The sequence below is a fragment of the Glycine max genome, chromosome 14 (genome assembly GCF_000004515.6).
Source record: "Glycine max cultivar Williams 82 chromosome 14, Glycine_max_v4.0, whole genome shotgun sequence".
In the NCBI taxonomy this organism is placed as follows: Eukaryota; Viridiplantae; Streptophyta; class Magnoliopsida; order Fabales; family Fabaceae; genus Glycine; species Glycine max.
In genome coordinates, this window is record NC_038250.2 from 42,851,742 (window position 1) to 42,875,294 (window position 23,553).

The 23,553-nt window shown below is 39.1% G+C and overlaps 1 pseudogene; it reads left to right on the forward strand.

Annotated features, from left to right (window-relative positions):
- Positions 1–5,504: 5,504 nt before the first annotated feature.
- On the forward strand, positions 5,505–12,855 carry LOC106795905 (cation/H(+) antiporter 20-like; annotated as a pseudogene).
- The last annotated feature ends 10,698 nt before the right edge of the window (positions 12,856–23,553 follow it).

The window sequence follows — 23,553 nt, forward strand, 5'->3', positions numbered from 1 at the left end:
TTACCGATCTTCAATGATCGATTAGAGAAAGGAGCCCAAATGCCTTGTTCTTTCAAGAAGGCTCACATCTTTATGTGCCAAATGTTGAAGCTATTTTTCTTTGTGAATTTCTCCATCTTGATTGTGTTGGCCATCTTCTTGATAGAATCTTTAAGACACAACACAAATAGATAAAAAAACAGAATGGTTGATCACTGATGACTTGATTTACCACAAAATAGATGTGGAACTGATCTTAAATTGAAGTTCTATTTGTTGGGAAGATTTGAGAAATTCTATCAAGATAGGGAAGTTCAAATGATTGAAGGAGAAGAGAGATATCACATAAAATTGTTAGGTTTATTACGAATAACATAATTTACAATGAAAGAGTTCAAAACACTCTCAAGTTCACTAAACTCAAAATATAGAAGGAGACATCAACGATTTGTCTAACAAAAAATGGTTGCAATAGAAAAAAGTTACAATTACAACACAATCTATGTTGATATGATGAACCACCAGTTTGAACACTCCCTTATATGCAACTAGATGCTCCATCATATTACAGGATATTGAACGACCAATAAGAAGACAAGAGTATTAGACCATACGATCAACGTTGTTGTCCACCCTATTTCTATCGTCCATCATCCAACAATCAACAAAAACAATATTAATTAAACAATGTATAAAAACAAATATCTTTGTAGGATAATGTTTTAAAAAGAAATAGAATACATTTTTTTGCATTCTTAAAATATTTTATTTGAATAATTGATTAAAAAAATTTAAAACAAGTTAAGTTGTATATAACAAATTGCATGAGCACAAATTAAGAATCGAACACAGTGCCAGAGGATTTACAACATTCACACACCTTGCTTGATCAACTAAAATAGGCACCCTTGGCATTATTTTTTTTCATGTTAAGAAGCTCTTAGATATTTATATTTAAATTTAATGTATACAACTTAAATTTATTAAAAATAATGATGAAAATAAATTAATTTATACAACTTTTATATGAATGGTGTTTAAATTTATTTTTATGTTAAAACATCCTTCATTTCTAAATTTGAAATTATGAAAACTATATTTGCTAAATTATTATATCTTCTATTTATGTTGTGCTAATCCATATTTATATTCATTCATTACACCGGCAATGGTGGATGTACATTAAGATGAATGAGGGCAATTGTCCACACAAAGTCCTTTATTTTTTTACTTGTATAAAATATATTAAATAATTTTTTTGCCCCATAAAAAATGAGTTTTCCTCCATAAGATATTTTTTAAAATAAATTAAATGTAAAAATTTATAAGAGATAAAAGATGAAATAAATTGGAGTTTTTTTTTTATAGAGATTATGTATTTTATAAAAAAAATATAATTTTTTTTATGAAAATATTATAAGCTATTTTTTGTCCCCACTAACAAAATTTTCTAGATCCGCCATTGAGTATGGGTATCCACACTAGTACAAATTCATTGGAGTATTTTTTATATATAAATTCTTATTTTTATTTTATTTGAAGAGTCTGTTAGATATTTATATTTAAATTTAATGGATGTAAATTTTACATGAATGATATTTATATTTATTTTTATATAAAAACATCCTTAATTTTTTTAATTTGAAAGTATAAAAAATATATTTTTAAACTATTATATAATCTATTAATGTCATGTTAATCCATATTTATATCCATTCATCAGTGGTAAAAAAATAAAATTATATTTTAAACTATTATATATTCTAGTATGTTGTGCTAAGTCATATTGATATTCATTTGTAGCATGGATATTCATACTAAAATAAATATATTTTGGTATTTTTTTAATTATTAATTTTTTTATATCAAGAGATTCTTAGATATTTATATTTAAATTTAATGTGTATAATTTTTTTATAGATGATATTTATATTTTTATATCTAAGCATACTTTTTTTTTAATTTGACAGTATAAAAAATTTATAACATATATTAATTTTTACTTCATGAGATTTTACTCCCATGCATATAAATTTGGATATTTAATCATAGGAAAAATAGAGTAAAAGTTAAAGATTCTTAGGCTCATTTTCATAGATAAATAAATAAAATTCAAATAAAATTAAAATACTAAAATTCTGTTTTTATCCTGCGCATCACACGGTTAAAAAAAACTTGTTCTTGTTAATAGTAGATAACTTTTTGCAATAATAATAAAATATATATTACGGCTAATTCTAAAATGAATTTCTAGGAAGTAAAATCATTTTTTTATACAGCTCCCTTGAGAAGTTTATATATTGGCCGACAACTTAGTCTCTACATTTTTTAAATTACTAATTTAGTCCACAAATTATATATAAATGTTATAACAAATTAGTCCATCTGTTTATTATATGTCATGAATTAATTTATCAAAAAGTAATATAATTTCATGACCTTTCTAACATTAAGTATTATATTTTAAGGACCAAATTATCGTATACTTAATTGTTGAACTAATTTTGTTGTAATATTTGCATATTCATTAACTAAATTGGTGATTTGAAAAATGTAAGGACTAAATTGTCAATTAATACATAATTCATGAACTAGCTAAATAGGCTATTTATCAATACCGGAGGAATTTGTATGAAATTGAGGCTGAACAAATACATTTTCTCATTTTAATAAATTCACCAATATGTGTGTCAATTTTATATTTTATAGTCTCTAATTTTATATGTTTGCACCCCTTACTTTTATGTGAAGAGAAATAAATGTATCTTTTTATTTTAATATTTCTACCTCTTATTTTTATATGTTTAAATCCATTATTTCTTTTTTCACTTTTTTTATATATTTATTATTAATTTATTTACATATTGATTTATTAGATTTATTTTTTAAAATAAATTATCCCCACTGCCCCAACTTTTATCAAATACATCCGAAAACTAGTTATTAAAATTGCCAACTGCTATTTAAAACAATGATACAAAAAGACCATTGGATTTCATTTAGAACAATGGATCGATGTGCCTCACCGTGCAGCCCATTGGACGGCTAACCGATAAAAGAAGACAGTAGAAACTCCAAATCGTGGAGTAGCAATTAGCAAATGAGATGTGAGTTCACTTCAAAACATTGGAACAAGAAAACTGTAACCAATGATAAAAGAATTTACGCTCACAAAAATTATATATATATATATATATATATGGCTTATTTATTGAGTATCGTTAATTAGTTTCATATTTACCAGCCAACATGTGCTTCCAAATCAGAGAAGAGTTAAAAAGGATAGAGAGAAAAGAAACAAAACAAAACAAGCACAAGAGGAAATGAAAAGAAAACAAGAGAAGGAAAGAAAAAAGCATGAAGAGTTGAAAAGAAAAGAAAAGGGAAAGGAAAAAAGTGAAGGAAAAGAAAAAATAGTGAGTCTTTTTATTTTTTTAATCAGCAAATAACATAGTATTATATATATAAAAAGATACAAGTAGTTATGACTCTTGAATTCAAATTTGAACTAAAGTATGACCAATTATTTAGAATTGGATTGTATTGTAAAATAGTTCAAACAAATTGAACCAAATTATTTGAATCGATTCGAACTGAATTGTTCTCTTAACTAGTCTGAATCGATTCGAATTGAATTGTTCTCTCAATTACTCTAAATTGTTCTGAATTGTTCTAAATTGTTTTAAATAACTTCAAACTATTCTGAATTGTTTTGAACTATTTTTAAGGATGGTTTGTTTTAAAAACCTCTATGAAAAGGAAACGTTTTTTTATTAATGTATTTTAAATATTCCAACATTAAAAATATTTATTACATTTAAAATACAAAAATATAATCAAAGCTTTTAAAATAAATTACCACTTTTCCAAGGATTTGATATTAACATTTTCCTCTCCTAAAAAATAATATTACGATTTAGTTTTTTTTGTCAGATATTAAAAGTAAGTTTATCAAACATTAGGTAGTTTGATGAATGCAAAAATACAAGTTTTGGTGTATAGTTAAGCAATAAAAAAAAAGATGAATAGAAAAGGGGGTGAATTCAACCATTGAAGGTTGTGCTACTTTACTAATTGATAAAATAAAGACATAAAAGGAATAAGGAAGGGGAATGAACTCACCTATGACAGAGACACAATTCGAGAGTAAATGTTGTCACATAATTTGATTCTTTTTAAGAACTAGTTCTCGTTTTAGTTCATAGTTCAGTTAATTGTTAATTTAGAAGCAATTCAGGTTTTTGAAATTGAAAAAAATTCAATTATTTTTTATCAGTTGAATTTAGTTTAGTGTCAGTTTAGTTTAATTCAGTTTTTTTTCCCACCCCTTCCGGTGGTACCAAAGGTGTGTACATACGAAGAACGTTCACCAACTTATTTACTCTCAACCAGTCATGCATTTTCCTATCTATTATAACTATCAAGGAACATGGTTATAACACATTTTATGGCTCTGACAACACATAAATATAGCATAACCACATACTCATAACATAAGTGTTGTTATCCAAAACCAATGAGTATGGTATAATTACACCTCCTATCCGTCATGCTGCATTAATTGTTAGCCACGTCCAATCCCATGTGAGGTGCAATCTATGCAAAATTTGTACCACCACATACTTCCTCATCCATGCATTCCTTTGCCCAGGGAGACCGTGCTCATCCTCTGCATCCACCAACACCAACACCAACCTGCACACACACGAGACATTTTACCAAGCATATACACCTGGGTTCACACTCCATTGTTCATATGAGTAAGAGAAAGAGGGATCCAAATTCTTTAGTCATAACCACACATGAACAAGATCTCCTACATAGTGTTGTGCATCACCAGGCAGTGCTATGTTGAGTTTGATCAACGTATAACAACTTTTCCAAAATACCCTCGGCTCTCGTGCAAGTGCAACAAAACAAAGTATGAGCTACAATCTCTTCATAGTATTTGCAGAGCAGGCAAATAAAATCATCAAGTCCAGCATCCATATTTCTTTTGGATAAATTATCTCCACTTGGTAGCCAGTTTCTAACAAGTCTACAAAGAAAAAAATTTATTTTCAGAGGTACTTTTAGATTCAAGGTATGAGCCAAGACATCATCCTTGGTGGGAGCCAAGTGGCAATCACAGAGGGTCAAATAAGTAACTTTAGCCGAATATGTCCCAGCTTGATTGAGCACCCACTTCCATGAATCCAGCTTATTCCTTTGTAAGGAAACTCACTACTAAAAAATTACTTTTTTATGACGCACATTCTAAGACGGTTATACATAACCGCCTTAGAATGTCAAGCGCAGGCAGTTTTATAATATTAAGAAGAATAATTTTTTTTATGACACACATTCTAAGACGGTTTTACGGAACCGCCTTAGAATGTACTAGGGGAACGTAAACAACACCGGGTTTATATATAAAAACGTTGTTTTTGTTCACTGTCTCGTGTACTTTAATTTGAAATCCCTAGCCTCGCTCCTTTGAAAGCCCTTTCATTTCTCCCTCCACTCTCTCGCGCTTCCTTTGACTCATGCCCACGCTTGAATCTGTAGCCAGCATAGGCCTTCTTTTTTTCCCTCTTCCTTGTGGGTCTAGAGCTTGATCTCCACTCCATTCGCTGGAGCAGTCGAAAAGCATTCTGCATCGTCCCCGTCGGGATCTCTCTTCCTTTCATATGCGGCATCAGCGTCGCCGTCATCCTCCGCAAAATTGTGGACGGCGCTGACAAAGCCAGGTTCCTGCAGTTCCTTGTCTTCATGGGAGTCGCCCTTTCCATCATCGCATTCCCTGTGCTCATGCGCATCATAGCGGAGCTCAAGCTCCTCACCACGCGCATGGGAGAGACCGCCATGGCCGCGGCAGCGTTCAACGATGTCGTCGCATGGATCCTACTCGCCCTCGCGGGAGATGGCGGAGGACACAAGATCCCCCTCGTGTTCGTCTGGGTTCTCCTCTCCGGCCTTGGGTTTGTCGTCTTCATGATTGTGGTTATTCAACCCGTGATGAAGGTTGTCTCTTGTAAGGGCGAAAACGACACCGTTGATGAGATTTATGTCTGTTTAACATTGGCGGGGGTGCTAGTGTACGATTTCGTAACTGACCTTATAGGGATTCATTCTATATTCGGGGCTTTTGAGTTCGGGTTAACGGTTCCAAAGAATGGGAGCTTCGTGAGGAGGTTGATGGAGAGGATCGAGGATTTTGTTTTGGGTTTGTTGCTACTGTTATACTTTGCCTCTAGCAGGTTGAAGACTGATGTAACTACTATTCATAGCGGTGCGGTGTGGGGGCTTCTTTGTCTGGTGATATTCACGGCGTGTGCTACGAAGATTCTAGGGACTTTCATGGTGGCCATGTTTTGCATGATCCCTGCTAGAGAATCGCTCACGCTTGCTGTGCTCATGAACACCAAAGGAATGGTAGAGCTTATCCTACTCAACATTGGCAAAGAGAAAAGGTTCACTTTTTTTTATTAGAACCTTCTTTAGTTGGAAGGATACTTATTTTATTTATTTTTATTGAAATGATGATGAAATTTAAGTTAAAAAAATAAAACCTTCATATATACCTTTGGGTCAAATTTCCAGGTTGACATTGACTTTGAGAAGGAGCCAATTGGGACAGGGAAAGATGGCATGCACCATCAGGCTATTCAGTAAATGTAGCTACGACAAACGCTACCCAAGTGTGATTTGGATGCTTTACAAAAACATTATTTTAAAAAATTATAGGCTATATTTTTTTAGTGGTTTTTTAATTGCAATGGGTTCCCACGTCAATGTGGCTTATCTGAGTAGAGGAAGATCAGAGTCTGTCACATTCCCCCTTCTACTTGTTTCGATGGAAATAATTTTGATGTACATTAGCTATTAGGGCAATGGAAATAGTGACATATGAAAAGCTCCTTATCATTAATTTTAATATGGCTTGAGCCCCTGATTTGCTATTAGCTTATTGTGTTTAGAAAGCTATAAGATCATTGAAGAAGAATGTAATAAGTAAGAAATGCTACCTTGGGTTAATTCTTAAAGATAAAAGGAGGAAGATAGTTGAATGGATGTTGAATCAGTAATTGTAAATATTTGTCATTGGTTGTATGGAATTTTTTTGTATGCATGAAAGATGAATATTTCCTTTGAGTTTATGTTAGGTGTGAAGGCTCTAGTTTTTTAATGACTGCTTCAAATTTTTAATTTACTTAGAAAATCATGTTCTTTGATTCTTCAAGGATTGTTTTTTGGTGTTCAGTGAGGCTCTAAGCATGAAAGACAGATTTCCTAAAGGTACAGTAAATGTTAGTTAGAAAGGATTTTCCATCACTGAAAGACTCCTCCAAAGGGTAGAGAACTCCAAATTATGATATCTTAAAGCTACACACCTACAAAAATTGCACATTTGAAAGCTACAAACTGTTCAGCTAAACATAATTTTGTTTAATTCTTATAGAAATACTATAATTAATTTTGACCAGAAGTATCAGTATTTTTTATGCTGGCCAAATAAATGTTGTGCTTGGCTGCAACTTCAAAACTTGGCCTTTGATATTATTTCTGGATCTCCATCAGAGTAGTTTTGGTATGGTATTCAATCAAGCTCTACTAAAGTTACCATTTAAGAGAATTTGCTTCAATTTATTGGTTTTTGTCTTTATAATGCAAAAGCTATTATCACATTTTGCTAGCTTTATATTTTTATTTTTAGTGATGAGTGAATTTGACAAAGTGAGATATATTAGGGTAGATATATTAATTTTAATGATCATGGCTGCAACACATTTCCCCATTTCTTCAAAATATATTGTCTAATGAGTGTGAAATTGAGTTTACTGTTATGATTTGTTTAATGTTGAGTTTCATTTTGAAACCTGGTTGTGATTGTGGTTGGTAATTGGTTTAGGGGTTTTTAGTATGAAATGTGTTCTTTATGGTGAGATTGATTGAAGAATTTTTGTTTTATGATAGTGAAATAAATGCATTGATATGTTTGGACACAAGTACTACATATTGGGCAGGTTGTCATCTGAAGTTGGATGGAGCTACTATGATACCATCAGGGTAAGTTCTTACTTTTCAAGATTCTACTAGTTGTTCACATGGTACTACTAATATTTCAAATGTGCAATTTCTGTAAGTAATCATCATATTTCTAATATGATCTCGTCTAATTTCTTTCTGTCAATTGTGAAGGCGGTATGCATATTTGTTTTGTATATTAGTATTTGTCATACCCTAATTTCATCCGGGGACAATTGTTTGTCGGCATGCGGATTTTTGCCGGTCATGTTGAGCTGCTTAAAGCCAATTTCCGTGTGATCCGTAAGATTTCATGATGTTTCAGAAGGAAATGAGAAAAAAAACACTCAAAATGGGGGTGAAAAGATCAATTTAGGGGGTGTTCTTCAGCCCTGGGCCCATCTAGGCCCATTAGGAAGCTTCAACATGAAGCAACCAGCTTGCCTGGGTGAGCATGTTGCTTTTGAACAAAGCCACCGGCTCGCCTGGGTGAGCTGGGCGGCAAGCTTCTCCCTTATTTTGGCTATAAAAGGGCGTGGGAGGCTGAGGGGAAGGGGTTCAGCACCCTTGATATTCATATTTCACTTAAAATTAGTGAGGAGAAGAAGAAAGAAGGAGAAAATCAAGGCCTAGGCGCTTCCGTAATGCTTCCGTGACCAATTTCGTGAACGTTCTTCGCCATTCTTCGTTCGTTCTTTATCGTTCATCGATCTTCAACCGGTTAGTTTTCAATTTCGAAGCTTTGAATTCATTCTATACACCCTTAAGGGTCCATTCTTGCTTTGTATGTTTTCATCTTCATTCTTCTACTTTCGGTATTCTTTTTCTTTGTTTTAAGCGAGTTTCGACCGATTATTTGAACCGTAATCTCACTTAATCAATGTTAAAATGAATTTCGACCGATCATTTGTGTTGTAATTTTGTTTAATCATCGTTAAAATAAAATTCAACCGATCGTTTACGCTGTAACCTCGATTAATCATCAAAAAATAAGTTTCAACCGATCATTTACTTTGAAAATTCTCTTTTAATGAGTTGAGAAATAACCAAGTGAAACTAAAGCTAAAATCAACTCACAAATCAAGCTTTTGCCCGCAAAAAGGTCATTTGAAACCATTTCAAGGTCCAACACCTTAAATGGTCCTTTTACTTTTATTGGTTAAAATGAACCGTTTAAAAGTCTAAAATCAACACCTCGCGTAATTTTCTTGCTTTCTCAAAGAACTACGTAGGTCTAAGTTCATCATCGCAATTGATGATATGTAGGAGCAAAAGCCCCGCTTTTGTTGACCCCAAAAGAAAAAAAAAACATAAAAAAGGAAAAATAAGATAAATTAAAAGTCATGATTTTGCACATTTGATTAAAGGCTGTCGTCCCTTGTGACGGACGCGTGGGGTGCTAATACCTTCCCCGTGCGTAAAAACAACTCCTGAACCTTTTATTCTTAAAATTCGTAGACCCACTTTTGGTTTTTTTCCTAATGTTTTCTTCGAATAAATGTTGGTGGCGACTTTGCATGTTTTCCTTCCTTGGAAGATGCACCCGTGAGCCTCGCGTCGCCTTCCCGTCGAAGGGTAGGTTGCGACAGTTGTGACTCTGCTGGGGACTGTTTTTAGAGAGTTTGGCCATTTAATCTTGTGCATTCCTTATCATGACTTTCCTTTTTGTTGGTTTCCCTTTATTTCTCTTGTGTTCTTGTACATAACTCTTTAATGCTTTTAGTGTATTTAAATGTATGCATTGATAAATATATATATATTCATTTGATGCACACACAACACCTACACTTTTCACACACACTGTGAGTTGTTAAGGGCCCTATACCCAGGTCCATGGGAACATAGGAAGTGGAGGTGAATTTATGGTCATGCTAAGTCTCCAACTTGCTAGATGACAATGAAACCTCATCTAAAGTTTTTCTCTTTGATGATACGTTGTCGCTGGTAGTCCCTACCGCCACAATGTTGATACCAAAGGGGATGATATCTCTAGAAACATTTGAAAGCTTGATGCAACCACCTTAGGGATTATCACTAAATGCCTTTTAGTTCCTCCCATTTGGGTTCCTGAAATAGGGGCACAAAGCGAACACGCTGCGTGTTTGTTTTCCTTAACATTGCCATGCATATATTTTTAATGTCATGCTCATGTGCGTCTCTGCTGTATGATTATTTGATGATAGTGCCATGCTTGTATGTTCCTTTTTTGTACTATCATCCATGCGCTTTTACGCATTTATGTCTGTATTTCATCGTCACGCATGTGTTGCATTTGGTCTCGTCATTTTTGTCACGGGAAGTCGGAAGGTCCATGTTACCTTCTTAAATGCATACATGGGGCACCACGCTGCCAAATGTTGCAAGTAAGAAAAAAAGATCTTCCGGGCTCTCGTGTCCATAAAACACATTTGTGTCATGCGTAGCATAAGCATCCCTTCATGCATTCATCCTATTTCCTCCATGATAGGATATCAAAGTATTGATTCAAACAAAACTTTTCATTCTAGTAAACATGGGATCAAATCAAACACCTCTGCTTAAGAAAAGGTTCTATCAAGTCAAAATCAAAAGCTTAGAGGTCACCAGTTTGTGAGAAGTGGGGCAATTGATGGGTTAGCTCCAATGTCAAGCCTTCTACAAGACCTATGGGAAGATTTAGGACCTAGCTATGATAGAATTCTCCGTGGAAGCAATTACATCCCTTACTCAGTATTATGATCAGCCCCTAAGGTGTTTCACGTTTGGGGACTTCCAGCTAGTACCGACTGTGGAAGAATTTGAAAAGATCCTGGGATGTCCGCTGGGAGGAAGAAAGCCATATCACTTTTCGGGGTTCTATCCCTCTATGGCAAGAGTTGCCAAGGTAATTAAAATCTCGGTACAAGAGGTGGACCGTGTGAAGAAAAATAGGAACGGGGTAGTCAGAATACCAAGGAAACATTTGGAGGGAAAGGCGAAGGCATTGGCAGATCAAAGGGAATGGGCCTCGTTTATTGACATCTTTGCACTGTTGATATTTGGTGTTGTCCTCTTTCCAAATATGGAGAGATTAGTGAACCTAGCAGTAATTGATGCCTTCCTTGCTTATCACCATAGCAAGGAAAGCTCGGTCATTGCTATTTTGACCGATGTTTATGACACGTTCGACTAAAGATGCAAAAAAGCGGTGCAAGAATTGTTTGCTGTACACCGGCTCTCTATGTGTGGCTAGTCTCACACATTTTTGTCAAGAAAGTAGGCCTACTTGTCCATTGCAAGGTCACCACTTATGCGTTGAGAAAGGAAAGGAAAACTGGGAGCAACTCTTGGCTAATGTGGTAGGGGCATCCATTAATTGGTTCCCCCATTGGAAGGAAGGAATAATTGGGGTTTTATCCTCATGTGAAGGATTTCCAAATGTTCCCTTAATGGGAACAAGGGGTTGTATCAATTATAATCCCGTCCTCGACATAAGATAACTTGGCTACCCCATGAGAGGAGCACCATCAGAGGAAAGCATCACGCTTTTCATCGCACGGGGTCTCAGTGGCCCCAATGCGAGGGTAGTTTAAGGAGTCCGCAAGGCATGGGGTGCAGTGCAAAGGAAAGATACGAAGCTTAGGGGGAGCACCAATGGGATCATCGGCGACTATCAGAAGTGGCTGCAAGTCCGAACGCAAGAATTAGATTGGCTCCCAAAGCTAAAGGCTGCAAGAAAAGATGAGGCTGGGACTCTGGAGGAGAGTGAGGAAGTGAAAACCCTAAAGGAAGAACTTGAAAGAGCCAAAGTAGTCAAAGAGAAGTTCAAGTCAATGGCCATCAAGGTTCGGAAAGAGTGCGACGAACTTAGGGATGTCAATATGGCCACCACCGAAGCTTTGGAACGGGAAACGAAGAGGACCCAAAAGGAAGAACATGGCTGAAATAACTTCTGAGGAGCTTTATGGGACAGCAGCAATGAGCTTAAGCTCCGAAGAGCCGAGAGGGACCAATCGCAGGTTGAAGGCATGATCTTGGAAGACGAGTTGAAGGCTTGCCAAAGGTCGAAAAGGAGCTTGTCCGAGCAGTTGAGCAAGACTGAAGAAAACATATGGGCCATCATCAATCAGTACAAGGAAAAGCTAAGCCTAGTAGCGACTCATGAACAAAGGCTAGAGGACGAGTATGCAAAGGTATCAGTCCTGCAAGCGGAAAGGGAAGCAAGGGAAAGGGTGATTGATTCATTACATTGAGAAGCAATGATGTGGATGGATAGGTTCTCCTTTACTTTGAATGGGAGTCAAGAGCTTCCACGACTGCTAGCCAAGGCCAAGGCCAAGGCAATGGCAGATTTATACTTGGCCCCCGAGGAAGTTCAGGGGCTCCTCGATTATTGCCAACACATGATTGATCTGATGGCCCACATAATTAGGAGTCGCTAAGGCAATTGCATTGTTGCTTTGATTTTGACTAGATAAACTTGTTGTTCCCTAATAAAATGAGGTTTGGTTTAATCCTATGTGTTTGCTTAAAATTCTGTGTGAATCCAATACTTTGACAATTTATCTTTAGCATGCATTCATGTTTAGTTCTTTGTCGCATTACTCACCACATTTTGTTCCTTTAGGAAGTAACACCATAACTGAACGCGCTCTAAGGCACCCTTATCGAACCCGGTCTAAGACTAGAGTCATGGGTGATGTAGACGAGGTGCAAGAACAGATGAAGGCCGATATGGTGGCCTTGAAAGACCAAATGACTTCCATGATGGAAGTCATGCTAAGCATGAAAAGACTGATAGAAAGTAATGTGGCCACGACTATCGCAGCCAGCGTCGCTGCCGAGGCAGACCCTACTCTTCCGTCTGCCATGAATCAAGCACATCAACCTGCCCCGAACATGAGGGGATGAGGAGGAGAGATATTGGGGAGCATCGACGGCCTGCATCTAGGGTATAACAGAAATGCCTACCCCCTAATTTCACATCCCCCACCATGCATGAGAATGTGGATCATTCCGTTCCCATAACCTTCAAAGGTCAGCTTCCCCAACCTATAGGGGGCGCCCATGAAGAGCCCTGGGAGCGTGCCCAAGTGGACGTCGACTCATACCCCTCGTTCACTACCGAGGGACTGCCATTCCACGCCATGCCTCGGCCTAATACTGTTGGAGCCTCTCAACCCCGCCCGATACAACCACTACATTTCTCCGTAGGAGGACCACCTTCGGCAGCAGAGGGAAAAAGAAAACTTGATCTCATCGAGGAGAGATTAAGAGCGGTCGAAAGGTCTAGTGATTACCCTTTTGCTGATATGACCAATTTATGTTTGGTACCGGATGTTGTCATCCCTCCCAAATTCAAGGTACCGAATTTTGATAGGTACAAGGGGACCACTTGCCCCAAAAATCATCTAAAAATGTATTGCCGAAAGATAGGGGCATATTCAAGGGATGAGAAGTTGCTCATTCACTTTTTCCAAGATAGCTTAGCCGGGGTGGCGAACACCTGGTACACTAGCTTGGAACCCTCCCGGATCCATTCTTAGAAGGACTTAATGATTGCCTTCGTTAGGAAGTATTAGTACAATGCTGATATGGCTCCGGATAGAAAGCAGCTCCAGAACATGTGCAAAAAGGAGCACGAATCTTTCAAAGAGTACACCCAGAGATGGAGGGATTTGGCGGCTCAGGTAGCACCTCCCATGATGGAAAGGGAGATGATCACCTGATAGTGGACACACTCCCAGTGTTCTACTATGAGAAGTTAGTAGGCTACATGCCCTCTAGCTTTGTGGATCTAGTATTCACGGGCGAGAGGATTGAGGTAGGCCTAAAAAGGGGGAAGTTTGACTATGTCGCCCTTGCTAGCACAAGCAACAGAAGATCCGGGCCGACTGGGGCAAAGAGGAAAGAATGGGATGCTCACGCCGTAACCTCGGCTCCTGCTTGGTCGAAACCCCAACAAACCCCTCATAATACTCATTAGTATGCCCAGCACTATCCGAGCTTTTCGGCCCGCGTCGGAAACTCCTCCAACTCAGCACCCATCCAGCAAGGACATCTGCCCCGCCACAAAGAGCCCTCGCTCAAACCCCGGCTCCTGCGCAGCCTCGTCCTGTAGGTAATTCAAATCCTAGCATAAGTTCCAATTCAGGGATGAACCCTCTAATAAAGAAGCTTCCAGAGTTCGCCTTAATTTTGATGTCATACGGGGACTTGTTGCCTCCTGAATCGCCAACTAGTTGGCGGTGGTGACCCCTGAAAGAATCTACCAGTCACCTTTTTTGAGGTGGTACAACCCCAACGCGACCTGCGCGTATCACGGGGGTACTCCGGGGCCTTCGATCGAACAGTGCATGACCCTCAATCATAAAGTCCAAAGCTTGATTGACGCGAGGTGGCTAACATTCCAAGAATATGGCCTGAATGTGAAGATGAATCTGCTTGCCAATCATGGAGGATCCAGGGTAAATGCAATAGAGGCGTGTGAACTACAGAGGCTTAAGCAAATGAAGGACGTGATAACCTCTAGGAGGTTTATCTTTGAGGCACTGCATGAGGCGGGAATAGTTTCCTTTGACGGGCACAAGGGAGACTCCTGTTTGATGCATCCGGGTGCGTCGCATGACATGGAAACATGTTCAACAGTGGAGGAGTTGTTACAACAAATGATGGACCAAGGTCAGTTCGAAATTGGTGGTGCAAGCGAGGAAGAATGACATGTGTGCATGCAACAGGGCTAAGAAGAGACAAAAAAAGTAGGGATGCGGCCTCCCAAAAACCCCAAGGCTCTCGACCTATCTTGGGTAGCATGCCTATCCCATTCCCTTACCAAAGCAATAGGGCGGTCTCGTGGAGGTACGCCCCTCAGAAGCCAAGTGAAAAGAAAGACAAGGTCATCATCAGTGACTTACCTTTTGCCAAAGTTACCAACATCACCGGCATAAGTGGTGTGACCCGTAGCGGGCGCGTCTTCGTGGCATCTGACCCGTTAGTACGGTCCAAGAACGCCAAAGGAAAAGCAAAGGTGGTCACAGAGGAGACCGACAAAGTAAGCCCCGCTACGGATGAGGATGTCCCAGCCGGGAGATTCACTGAGAAAGGAGAAGACTTCGACGGAAAGAAGGTATGCATGGAAGAAGCCAACAAATTCCTCTGGATCATTCAACAGAGTGAGTCCAAGGTGATTGAACAACTTAACAAGACCTCGGTTAGGGTCTCCCTATTGGAATTGCTCATGAGTTCTGAACCTCATCGGGCACTTTTAGTTAAAGTTTTGAATGAATCCCACGTGGCCCAAGATATCTCCGTGGAAGGCTTCGAGGGCATCGCCAACAATATTACAGTTCATAACTACCTCACCTTCACCGAGGAGGAGATCCCTGTCGAGGGGCGGGGACACAATAGGGCCCTACAAGTGTCCGTCAAGTGTATGGACCACATTGTGGCCAAGGTACTCATCAACAATGGTTCATTACTCAATGTCATGCCCAAGAGTACCTTGGACAAACTACTGTTCAACGCATCCTACCTGCGGCCAAGCTCGATGGTGGTACGTGCTTTTGACAGAAGTCGCCGAGAGGTGAGAGGGGAGATTGATCTCCAAGTGCAGATTGGACCCCACACTTGCCAAATCACTTTCCAAGTGATGGACATCAGTCCGGCCTACAGCTGTCTTTTGGGCCGGCCTTGGATTCACTCGGTTGGGGTGGTCCCTTCAACGCTCCACCAAAAGTTGAAGTTTGAAGTGGAAGGGCGCTTGGTCATCGTCTCGGGGGAAGAGGACATTCTGGTAAGTTGTCCTTCTTCTATGCCGTATGTTGAAGCTATAGAAGAGTCCTTGGAGACGGATTTTCAATCCTTCGAAGTAGTGAGCAACGCTTTTGTCGAATCCCTCCTTGTGCGACCCTGCATGTCTGATGCCGCGATGATGGTAGCCCGTGTGATGTTAGGACATGGGTATGAGCCCGGAATGGGTTTAGGATGGAACAACGATGGAATGGACAGCTTGGTGGAATTCAAAGAAAATTGTTGGAGCTTCGGGCTAGGATATAGGCCCATGCGCGCCGATGTAAAAAGAAGCGCCCTAGAGAGAAAAGGCAAGGGCATGGGCCAACAGCAAAGGCCACCAGTGAAAGAGACCCCTCCGTGTCACATCAGTAAAAGCTTTGTAAGCGCGGGTTGGAGATGCGAATGGAAAATCGTCGTGATCCCTGACGAAGCCCCCCAAGAGCATTCGAATTGGGTACAGTTGTGCCTTCCGGAGTTCAAATTGGGAAACTAGCAAGTTGTTGAGCGAGCCAGAGTTTTCGTGGCGAGCATAATGTAATTGCTAGTTTTAACCCTACAGCTGGGCCTAGGCTTTAGGGTTTTCTCCCTGTTAGGGAGTTTTGTCTTTTTGCTATCAGATATATAAAATACGATCTTTTCTTCATTTGTTCTTGCACCTTCACCCTTTCTTATTCATCTGCATGTTTATTTCTGTTGCGATTGAACGATACAGATTCGACGACGAGTCCTGTGAAGGTACTAATACCGAGGAACCTAACATTGATTTTGAACAAGTAGCAAACCAAGCTGAGGATGAAGAAGATGAAGATACGGGGTTTCCCCTGGAGCTAGAAAGGATGGTCGCTTAGGAAGACTGAGAAATGAAGCCACACTAAGAAGAGACATAAATCATAAACTTGGGTGTTGGCGAGGAAAGGAAAGAGGTAAAAGTTGGTACGTGCATGACCACACTGGTCTGAGAGGAATTAGTGGTTTTTCTATGAAACTACCAAGACATCTTCGCTTGGTCGTACCAAGATATGCCCGGTTTGGACCCTGACATTGTACAACATCGGTTACCGCTGAATCCCAGCTGTTCCCCAATAAAACAAAAGCTAAGAAGGATGAAGCTCGAGATGTCCTTAAAGATCAAAGAAGAGGTGAAAAAACAGTTCGACGCTGGCTTTTTGGCAGTGACTTGATACCCCGAATGGGTGGCCAACATTGTACCGGTCCCTAAAAAGGATGAGAAGGTATGGATGTGTGTGGACTATTGGGACCTAAACTGAGTCAGTCCAAAGGATAACTTTCCCTTACCTCACATTGATGTCCTGGTGGATAACACAACCAATTTTGCTTTGTTCTCCTTCATGGACGGGCTCTTGGGTTACAATCAGATAAAGATGGCACCGGAGGACATGGAGAAGACTATGTTCGTAACCTTGTGGGGAACATTCTGTTATAAGGTGATGTCCTTTACGCTAAAAAACGTTGGGGCAACCTACCAACGGGCTATGGTAGCATTATTCCATGATATGATGCATAAGTGTTGGATCGAGTGGCCTCAAAATAATTAAGAAGGAGGGGTTGAATTAATTATTCTTAAACCTTTACTAATTAAAAATTTACTCTTCTAAGGCTTTTACTATGTTGTTAAGTAAATGAAGAACAGAAAAGAAACTTAACCAAAAGTAAATGCGGGAATTAAAGTGCACAGCGGAAATTAAAAGAGTAGGGAAGAAGGAGACAAACACACAAGAGTTTTTATACTGGTTCGGCAACAACCCATGCCTACATCCAGTTCCCAAGCAACCTACGGTCCTTGAGATTTCTTTTCAACCTTTTAAAAATCCTTTTACAAGCAAAGATCCACAATGGATGTACCCTTCCTTGTTCTCTTTGAACAACCTAGTGGATGTACCCTCCACTAGAACTGATCCACAAGAGATGCACCCTCTCTTGTTGTCAATCAACAACCCAAGTAGATGTACCCTCTACTTGTACCACAAAGGATGTACCCTCTAATGTGTTAAGACAAAGTTCTCAGGCGGTTAAACCTTTGAAACTTTGTGAATGGGGATACAAAAGAATTCTCAGGCGGTTAGTCCTTTGAAATCTTTTGTATATGGGAAAGGGAAGAATCAAAAAAATTCTCAGACTGTGTCGTTTTGAATTCTTTGACAAGGGAGAAGGGAGACACAAAAGAATTCAGGCGGTTAGTCCTTCGTTCTTTTGGAAAAGGGAGAAGAGAGAAGAATTCAGGCGGTTAGTCCTTGGCGAATTCTTTTTGGCAAAGGGAGAAGGAAATGAAAAAGATGAATAGCACAAGTTTTCAAGGTTTGAAAAACCAGAAAACTTTGGAAAGCTTTTGGCAAAAGGAAGAAGAAGAAGAAGTTCAAAGAGACTCAGCAATCAATTGGCAAAAGTTTGTTGTCTAAAGAATGAATTGAAAAAGTACATACAAATGCAAATCAAAGCCTTGTTTTTATAGACTCTTTATGTCTGGTTAAGAGAACCATTAGAAGAGTTATAACCTTTAGAAAAACTTAAAAAACCATTTGAAAAAGTTGAAAACTATTGGAAGAGTTACATCTTTTGATTTTGTTTCGAAACTATCACTGGTAATTGATTACCAAATCAGTGTAATCGATTACACAAAGCTTTTTTGTGAAAGGATGTGACTCTTCACAATTTAATTTGAATTCCAACGTTCAAACACACTGGTAATCGATTACCAAATAATTGTAATCGATTACAACATTTTGAAATCAATTGGAACGTTGTAAATTCAGTTGAAGGCTTTTTGAAAACCATTTTGCTACTGGTAATCGATTACAACAATCTGGTAATCGATTACTAGAGAGTAAAAACTCTTTGGTAAAAGGTTTTTGAGAAAAATTCATGTGCTACTCAGTTTTTTAAAAAAACTTTTTAATACTTATCTTGATTGAGCCTTCTCTTGATTCTTGAATCTTGATCTTGATTCTTGGAACTTGAATCTTGAAACTTGATTCTTGATTCTTGAAATCAAATTTCCTCTTGAACCTTGAAGTGTTCTTGATTCAATCTTGAACTCATTCTTTAATTCTTGAAGTCATCATCTTTGTTAACATGAAGTGTTCTTGACTTTTGAGCTTTTTGTCATCATCTTTGTTCATCAAAACTCCTTGAACCAATCTTGATTCATAATGAAGCTTGCTTCTACAATAAGGAGATTGATGTCTACGTGGATGACATGATTGCCAAGTCTAGGACCGAGGAAGAACATTATGGAAGTTGTTTGAGAGACTGTGGAAGTAAGCCAGAGAGGGATATAGGTAGATCCTGACAAGGTGAAGGCCATCCTTGAAATGCCTAAGCCACACAACAAAAAGCAAGTCCAAGGTTTCTAGGGACACCTGAATCATATAGTAAGGTTTATATCGCAGCGCATCGCTACCTGTGAGCCTCTCTTCAAACTCTTGCACAAGAATCAGTCGGTTCAATGGAATGACGACTGTCAAGTGGCATTCGGTAGGATCAAGCAATGCCTTATGAACCCTCTTGTGCTTATGCCGCCAGTTCTAGGGTGACCTCTTATCCTATACATGACGATGTTGGATGAGTCAATAGGGTGCATGTTGGGGCAGCATGACGATTCCGAAAAGAGGGAACGGGTTGTCTACTACTTGAGCAAGAAATTCACTGCTTGTGAGATGAATTACTCTCTGCTTGAAAGAATGTGTTGTGCCTTGGTGTGAGTAGCCCACTGTCTAAGGCAGTACATGCTAAGCCACACCACTTGGTTGGTATCCAAGATGGACCCAGTCAAGTACATTTTCAAGAAACCCGCTCTCACCAGACGGATCGCTCGGTGGCGGGTTTTGATGTTTGAGTTCAACATTGCTTATGTCACTCAAAAGGCAATAAAGGGAAGTGCCTTGGCAGAATATCTAGCCCAACAGCCCCTCAATGACTACTAACCCATGCATCCGGAATTCCCGGATGAGGACATCAAGGCCTTGTTCGAGGAGGAGGTGATAGATGAAGATAGGGATAAGTGGATTGTGTGGTTCGACAGTACGTCCAATGCCCTAGGCCATGGAGTCGGAGCAGTTTTGGTCACTCCTGACAATCAATGCATACCTTTTATGACAAGGTTGGGTTTCAATTGCACAAATAATATGGCTGAATACGAGGCATGTGCCCTCGGGATCCAAGCGGTAATTGACTTTAACGTCTAATTGTTCAAAGTGTACAGAGACTCAACCTTGGTAATTCACCAGCCGAAGGGAGAATGGGAAACTAGGGATCACAAGTTGATACCTTATCAGGCCTACATCAAGAAACTGGCTGAGTTCTTCGACGAGGTCTCCTTCCACCACGTTCCCAGAGAGGAGAATCAGATGGCTGATGCGCTTGCCACTTTGGCATCCATGTTTCAACTAACCCCACATGGAGACTTGCCATACATCGAGTTCTGATGTCGCGGAAAGCCCGCACATTGCTGCTTGATAGAAGAGGAGCAAGATGGTAATCCGTGGTACTTCGACATCAAGCGGTACGTAGAGTATAAGGAGTATCCACAGGGGGCTTCTGACAACAACAAGAGGATGTTGTGGAGGTTGGCAACTAGTTTCTTTCTAAGCGGAGGTATCCTGTACAAGCAAAATCATGATATGGTTTTGATTCGATGTGTGGATGATAAAGAAGCCGAGCGAATGCTCGTGGAGATACATGAAGGGTCCTTTGGGACGTATGCTAATGGGCATGCCATGGCCAGAAAGATTCTAAGGGTAGGCTATTACTGGCTCACCATGGAAAGCGATTGTTGCATCCATGTGAGAAAATGCCATAAGTGCCAGGCATTCGCGGACAATGTCAATGCTCTGCCCATACCTTTGAACGTATTGGTAGCACCCTGGCCCTTCTTTATGTGGGGAATAGATGTGATCGGAGCCATTGAGCCCAGGACTTCAAACGGACATCCCTTCATCTTGGTTGTGATCGACTACTTCACCAAATGGGTTGAAGCTGCTTTATACTCCAGTGTGATGAGGAGTGTGGTGGTTAGATTCATCAAGAAGGAGATAATTTTCCGGTATGGGTTGCCCAGGAAGATTATGACAGACAATGTCACCAACCTGAGTAACAAGATGATGAAGGAAATGTGTGAGGATTTCAAAATCCAACACCATAATTCCACGCCTTACAGGCCCAAGATGATTGGGGTGGTTGAGGCGGCCAACAAGAACATCAAGAAGATCATTCAGAAGATGACGATGTCATACAAAGATTGGCACGAGATGCTCCATTTCGTGTTGCATGGTTACCAGACCTCAGTGCACACATCAACTGGGGCAACTTCATTTTCCTTGGTGTATGGAATGGAAGTCGTACTGCCGTTTGAAGTAGAAGTCCCCTCTTTAAGGATTATGGCAGAGTCCGGGTTGAAAGAATCGGAGTGGGCCCAAGCGCGTTTTGATTAGCTCAATCTTATAGAAGGTAAGAGATTGGCATCTATAAGCCACGAGCGTTTGTATCAAAGACGGGTGAAGAATGTTTTCAACAAGAAGGTATGCTCGTGCAAGTTCAACGAAGGGGATCTTGTCTTAAAGAAAGTATCCCAGGCCCAAAAAGACAATAGGGGGAAGTGGGCTCCAAACTACAAAGGACCTTTCATCGTGAAGAAAACATTCTCAGGAGGAGCATTGGTGCTTGCCAGCATGGACGATGAAGAGTTATTATTAGTCGTCTTTTACGACTAACTTTTGTATAGAAAAGTTTTCAAAAATGTATATATTTCTCCCAATTTATGGTTCCTTTTGGTAGGATTGTAAATATTTCTTGTTTAGTTTTTATATTTGCTCAATAAAAGATTTCCATATGAATTTAATGTAAATTTCACTTCAATTCCAGGTAAAAAGGAGAAAAATTTGAAGGTTTTACTGTCTCGCTAAGCCTGGAGTGTGCGCTTAGCGAGACTCAACTGCTAAGTGAGACATCAGTCGCTTAGTGAGTGAGATGAATATTGAAGAGAATCTACCATGTCATCACACGCTCAGTGCGTCATCAGCTCGTTCAGCGAGAGGATTGTCTCTTCTACGCTTAGCACGAGAATGGCGATAAGCCAAATTTCACTTATTTGCGCTAAGCGCGCCTTTGCGGACAAAAAACCCTTTTTAAGCATGAATTGCAAAGAATGAAGAGGGGAGGTCTGAATAGACTACGTGAGCCTAGTGCTGAACGAAGAAAAGAGGAAAAGCTGAGCAAGGAAGAAAAAAGCTCTAACTTTTAGGTAGATTTTAGGTTTAGGAGTGATTCCTAGGTTCCTAGAGGTGGAGGAGACATCCCCACTGCTTTGTAATCTGGTATTTTCTCTGAAACCCTTCTCCTATTTGTGAAAGGTACTCCCTTGTAATGGAGGGCTAGAATCCTTTGTTGGGAAATTCTGCTGAGTACTTGATGTAAATATTATTACTATCTATTTGAAGTTGTTTTTATGCGTTCAATGTTTCTATCTATGCTTATGTTATACATGCTTGTGGCTTGATCACCCATTTGTGTGTAAGGTTAGGAACTTTAGCATTGTAAAATGTACTGCATCCGTAGAACTGGATAGGGTAGGGCTAGGTTATCGAACTGAAGGACACGAAGTGCAGTAATTTAGTTTTTATCATGCGGTAATTGTAATGTTGTTTGGTTAGACTAAGTTCAACAAGAGACATCTGCGAACGAAGTTTAACTTGAATTAGGCCAAACTCGCGAGACATTAGTGTTTGGTATTTGTGCCTTCACCATAGAACACAGGAATAATTTCAAGTAGAGAAAAACCCTAATTGCATTAAGTATCTTAGTAGAAGGACCCAACGCTTTTACATATCTGTTTTCACACTCACTTACTCATAATTATTGCTTTTACTTAGAATAGAATTACTTATGTTTTTACTTCATGATAATCAATTCTTTATGCAAATGCCTATTTATTGAATGATGCTTTGCCAAGTAAAACAAGTTCCTTGAGTTTGATACTCGATTCACACCTTTTTAATTATTTACTTGACGACCTAATGCACTTGCCGGTTAGATTTCACATCCACAAAAACAAGTAGTACCAGGATTCAAACATTTACCTTCACCCGTGAACGCCGATGTCGTCAAAGATATTATGCCTAGCACTTGGGGCTGCTAGGGAGTCAATACATAATTGTACTCTAAGGCTCCCTAAAGTTTTCCCGTCCTTTGTAAACTTTGATCGCAACATTTAGTAAACATCGGATTGATGGTTTGCATTTCAACCCTTGTGTTGTGTCTGTTATTGCTTTAAAATGCATACTCTCATTTTAAATCCCGAGCCATCTCGCTCGATCTATGGGGGTGCCGCCAGCGTTTAAGTAAAACTGAACATAATAAACATTTTTTTAAATTGTTACACTTGAACTGCCTAATCATGAGCATGCATGCATATGAATTTTGTCATCCCTTGAGTCGGAAGATAAGCGAAGATTTGGCCGATACCACACCGAATTCCAGAAAAAGGTAAGCAAAGGTGAGTGGTGGCGTGGTTTCATATTTTAGTTCGTGCTGCCATTTCTTTTATTCAGGAACATAGGGGCAAGTACGAGCAGGTGCTAGGCCCGTAATCAATAAACCATCACCCACGCATCTGGCATAAGACATTAAAGAAGCGCTACTAGGAGGCAGCCTAGTACCTTTTAAATTTTTGCTTGTTATTTATTCACCTATGTTTCTTAAGTCATAGTTGAATATGCCTAGTTTATTTGTAATCCTAGGAATTAAAATAAAACAAGCGCAAACCCGGAGGATAGTCAAAATTTTGTAAAGAATTCTTGCAAAAAA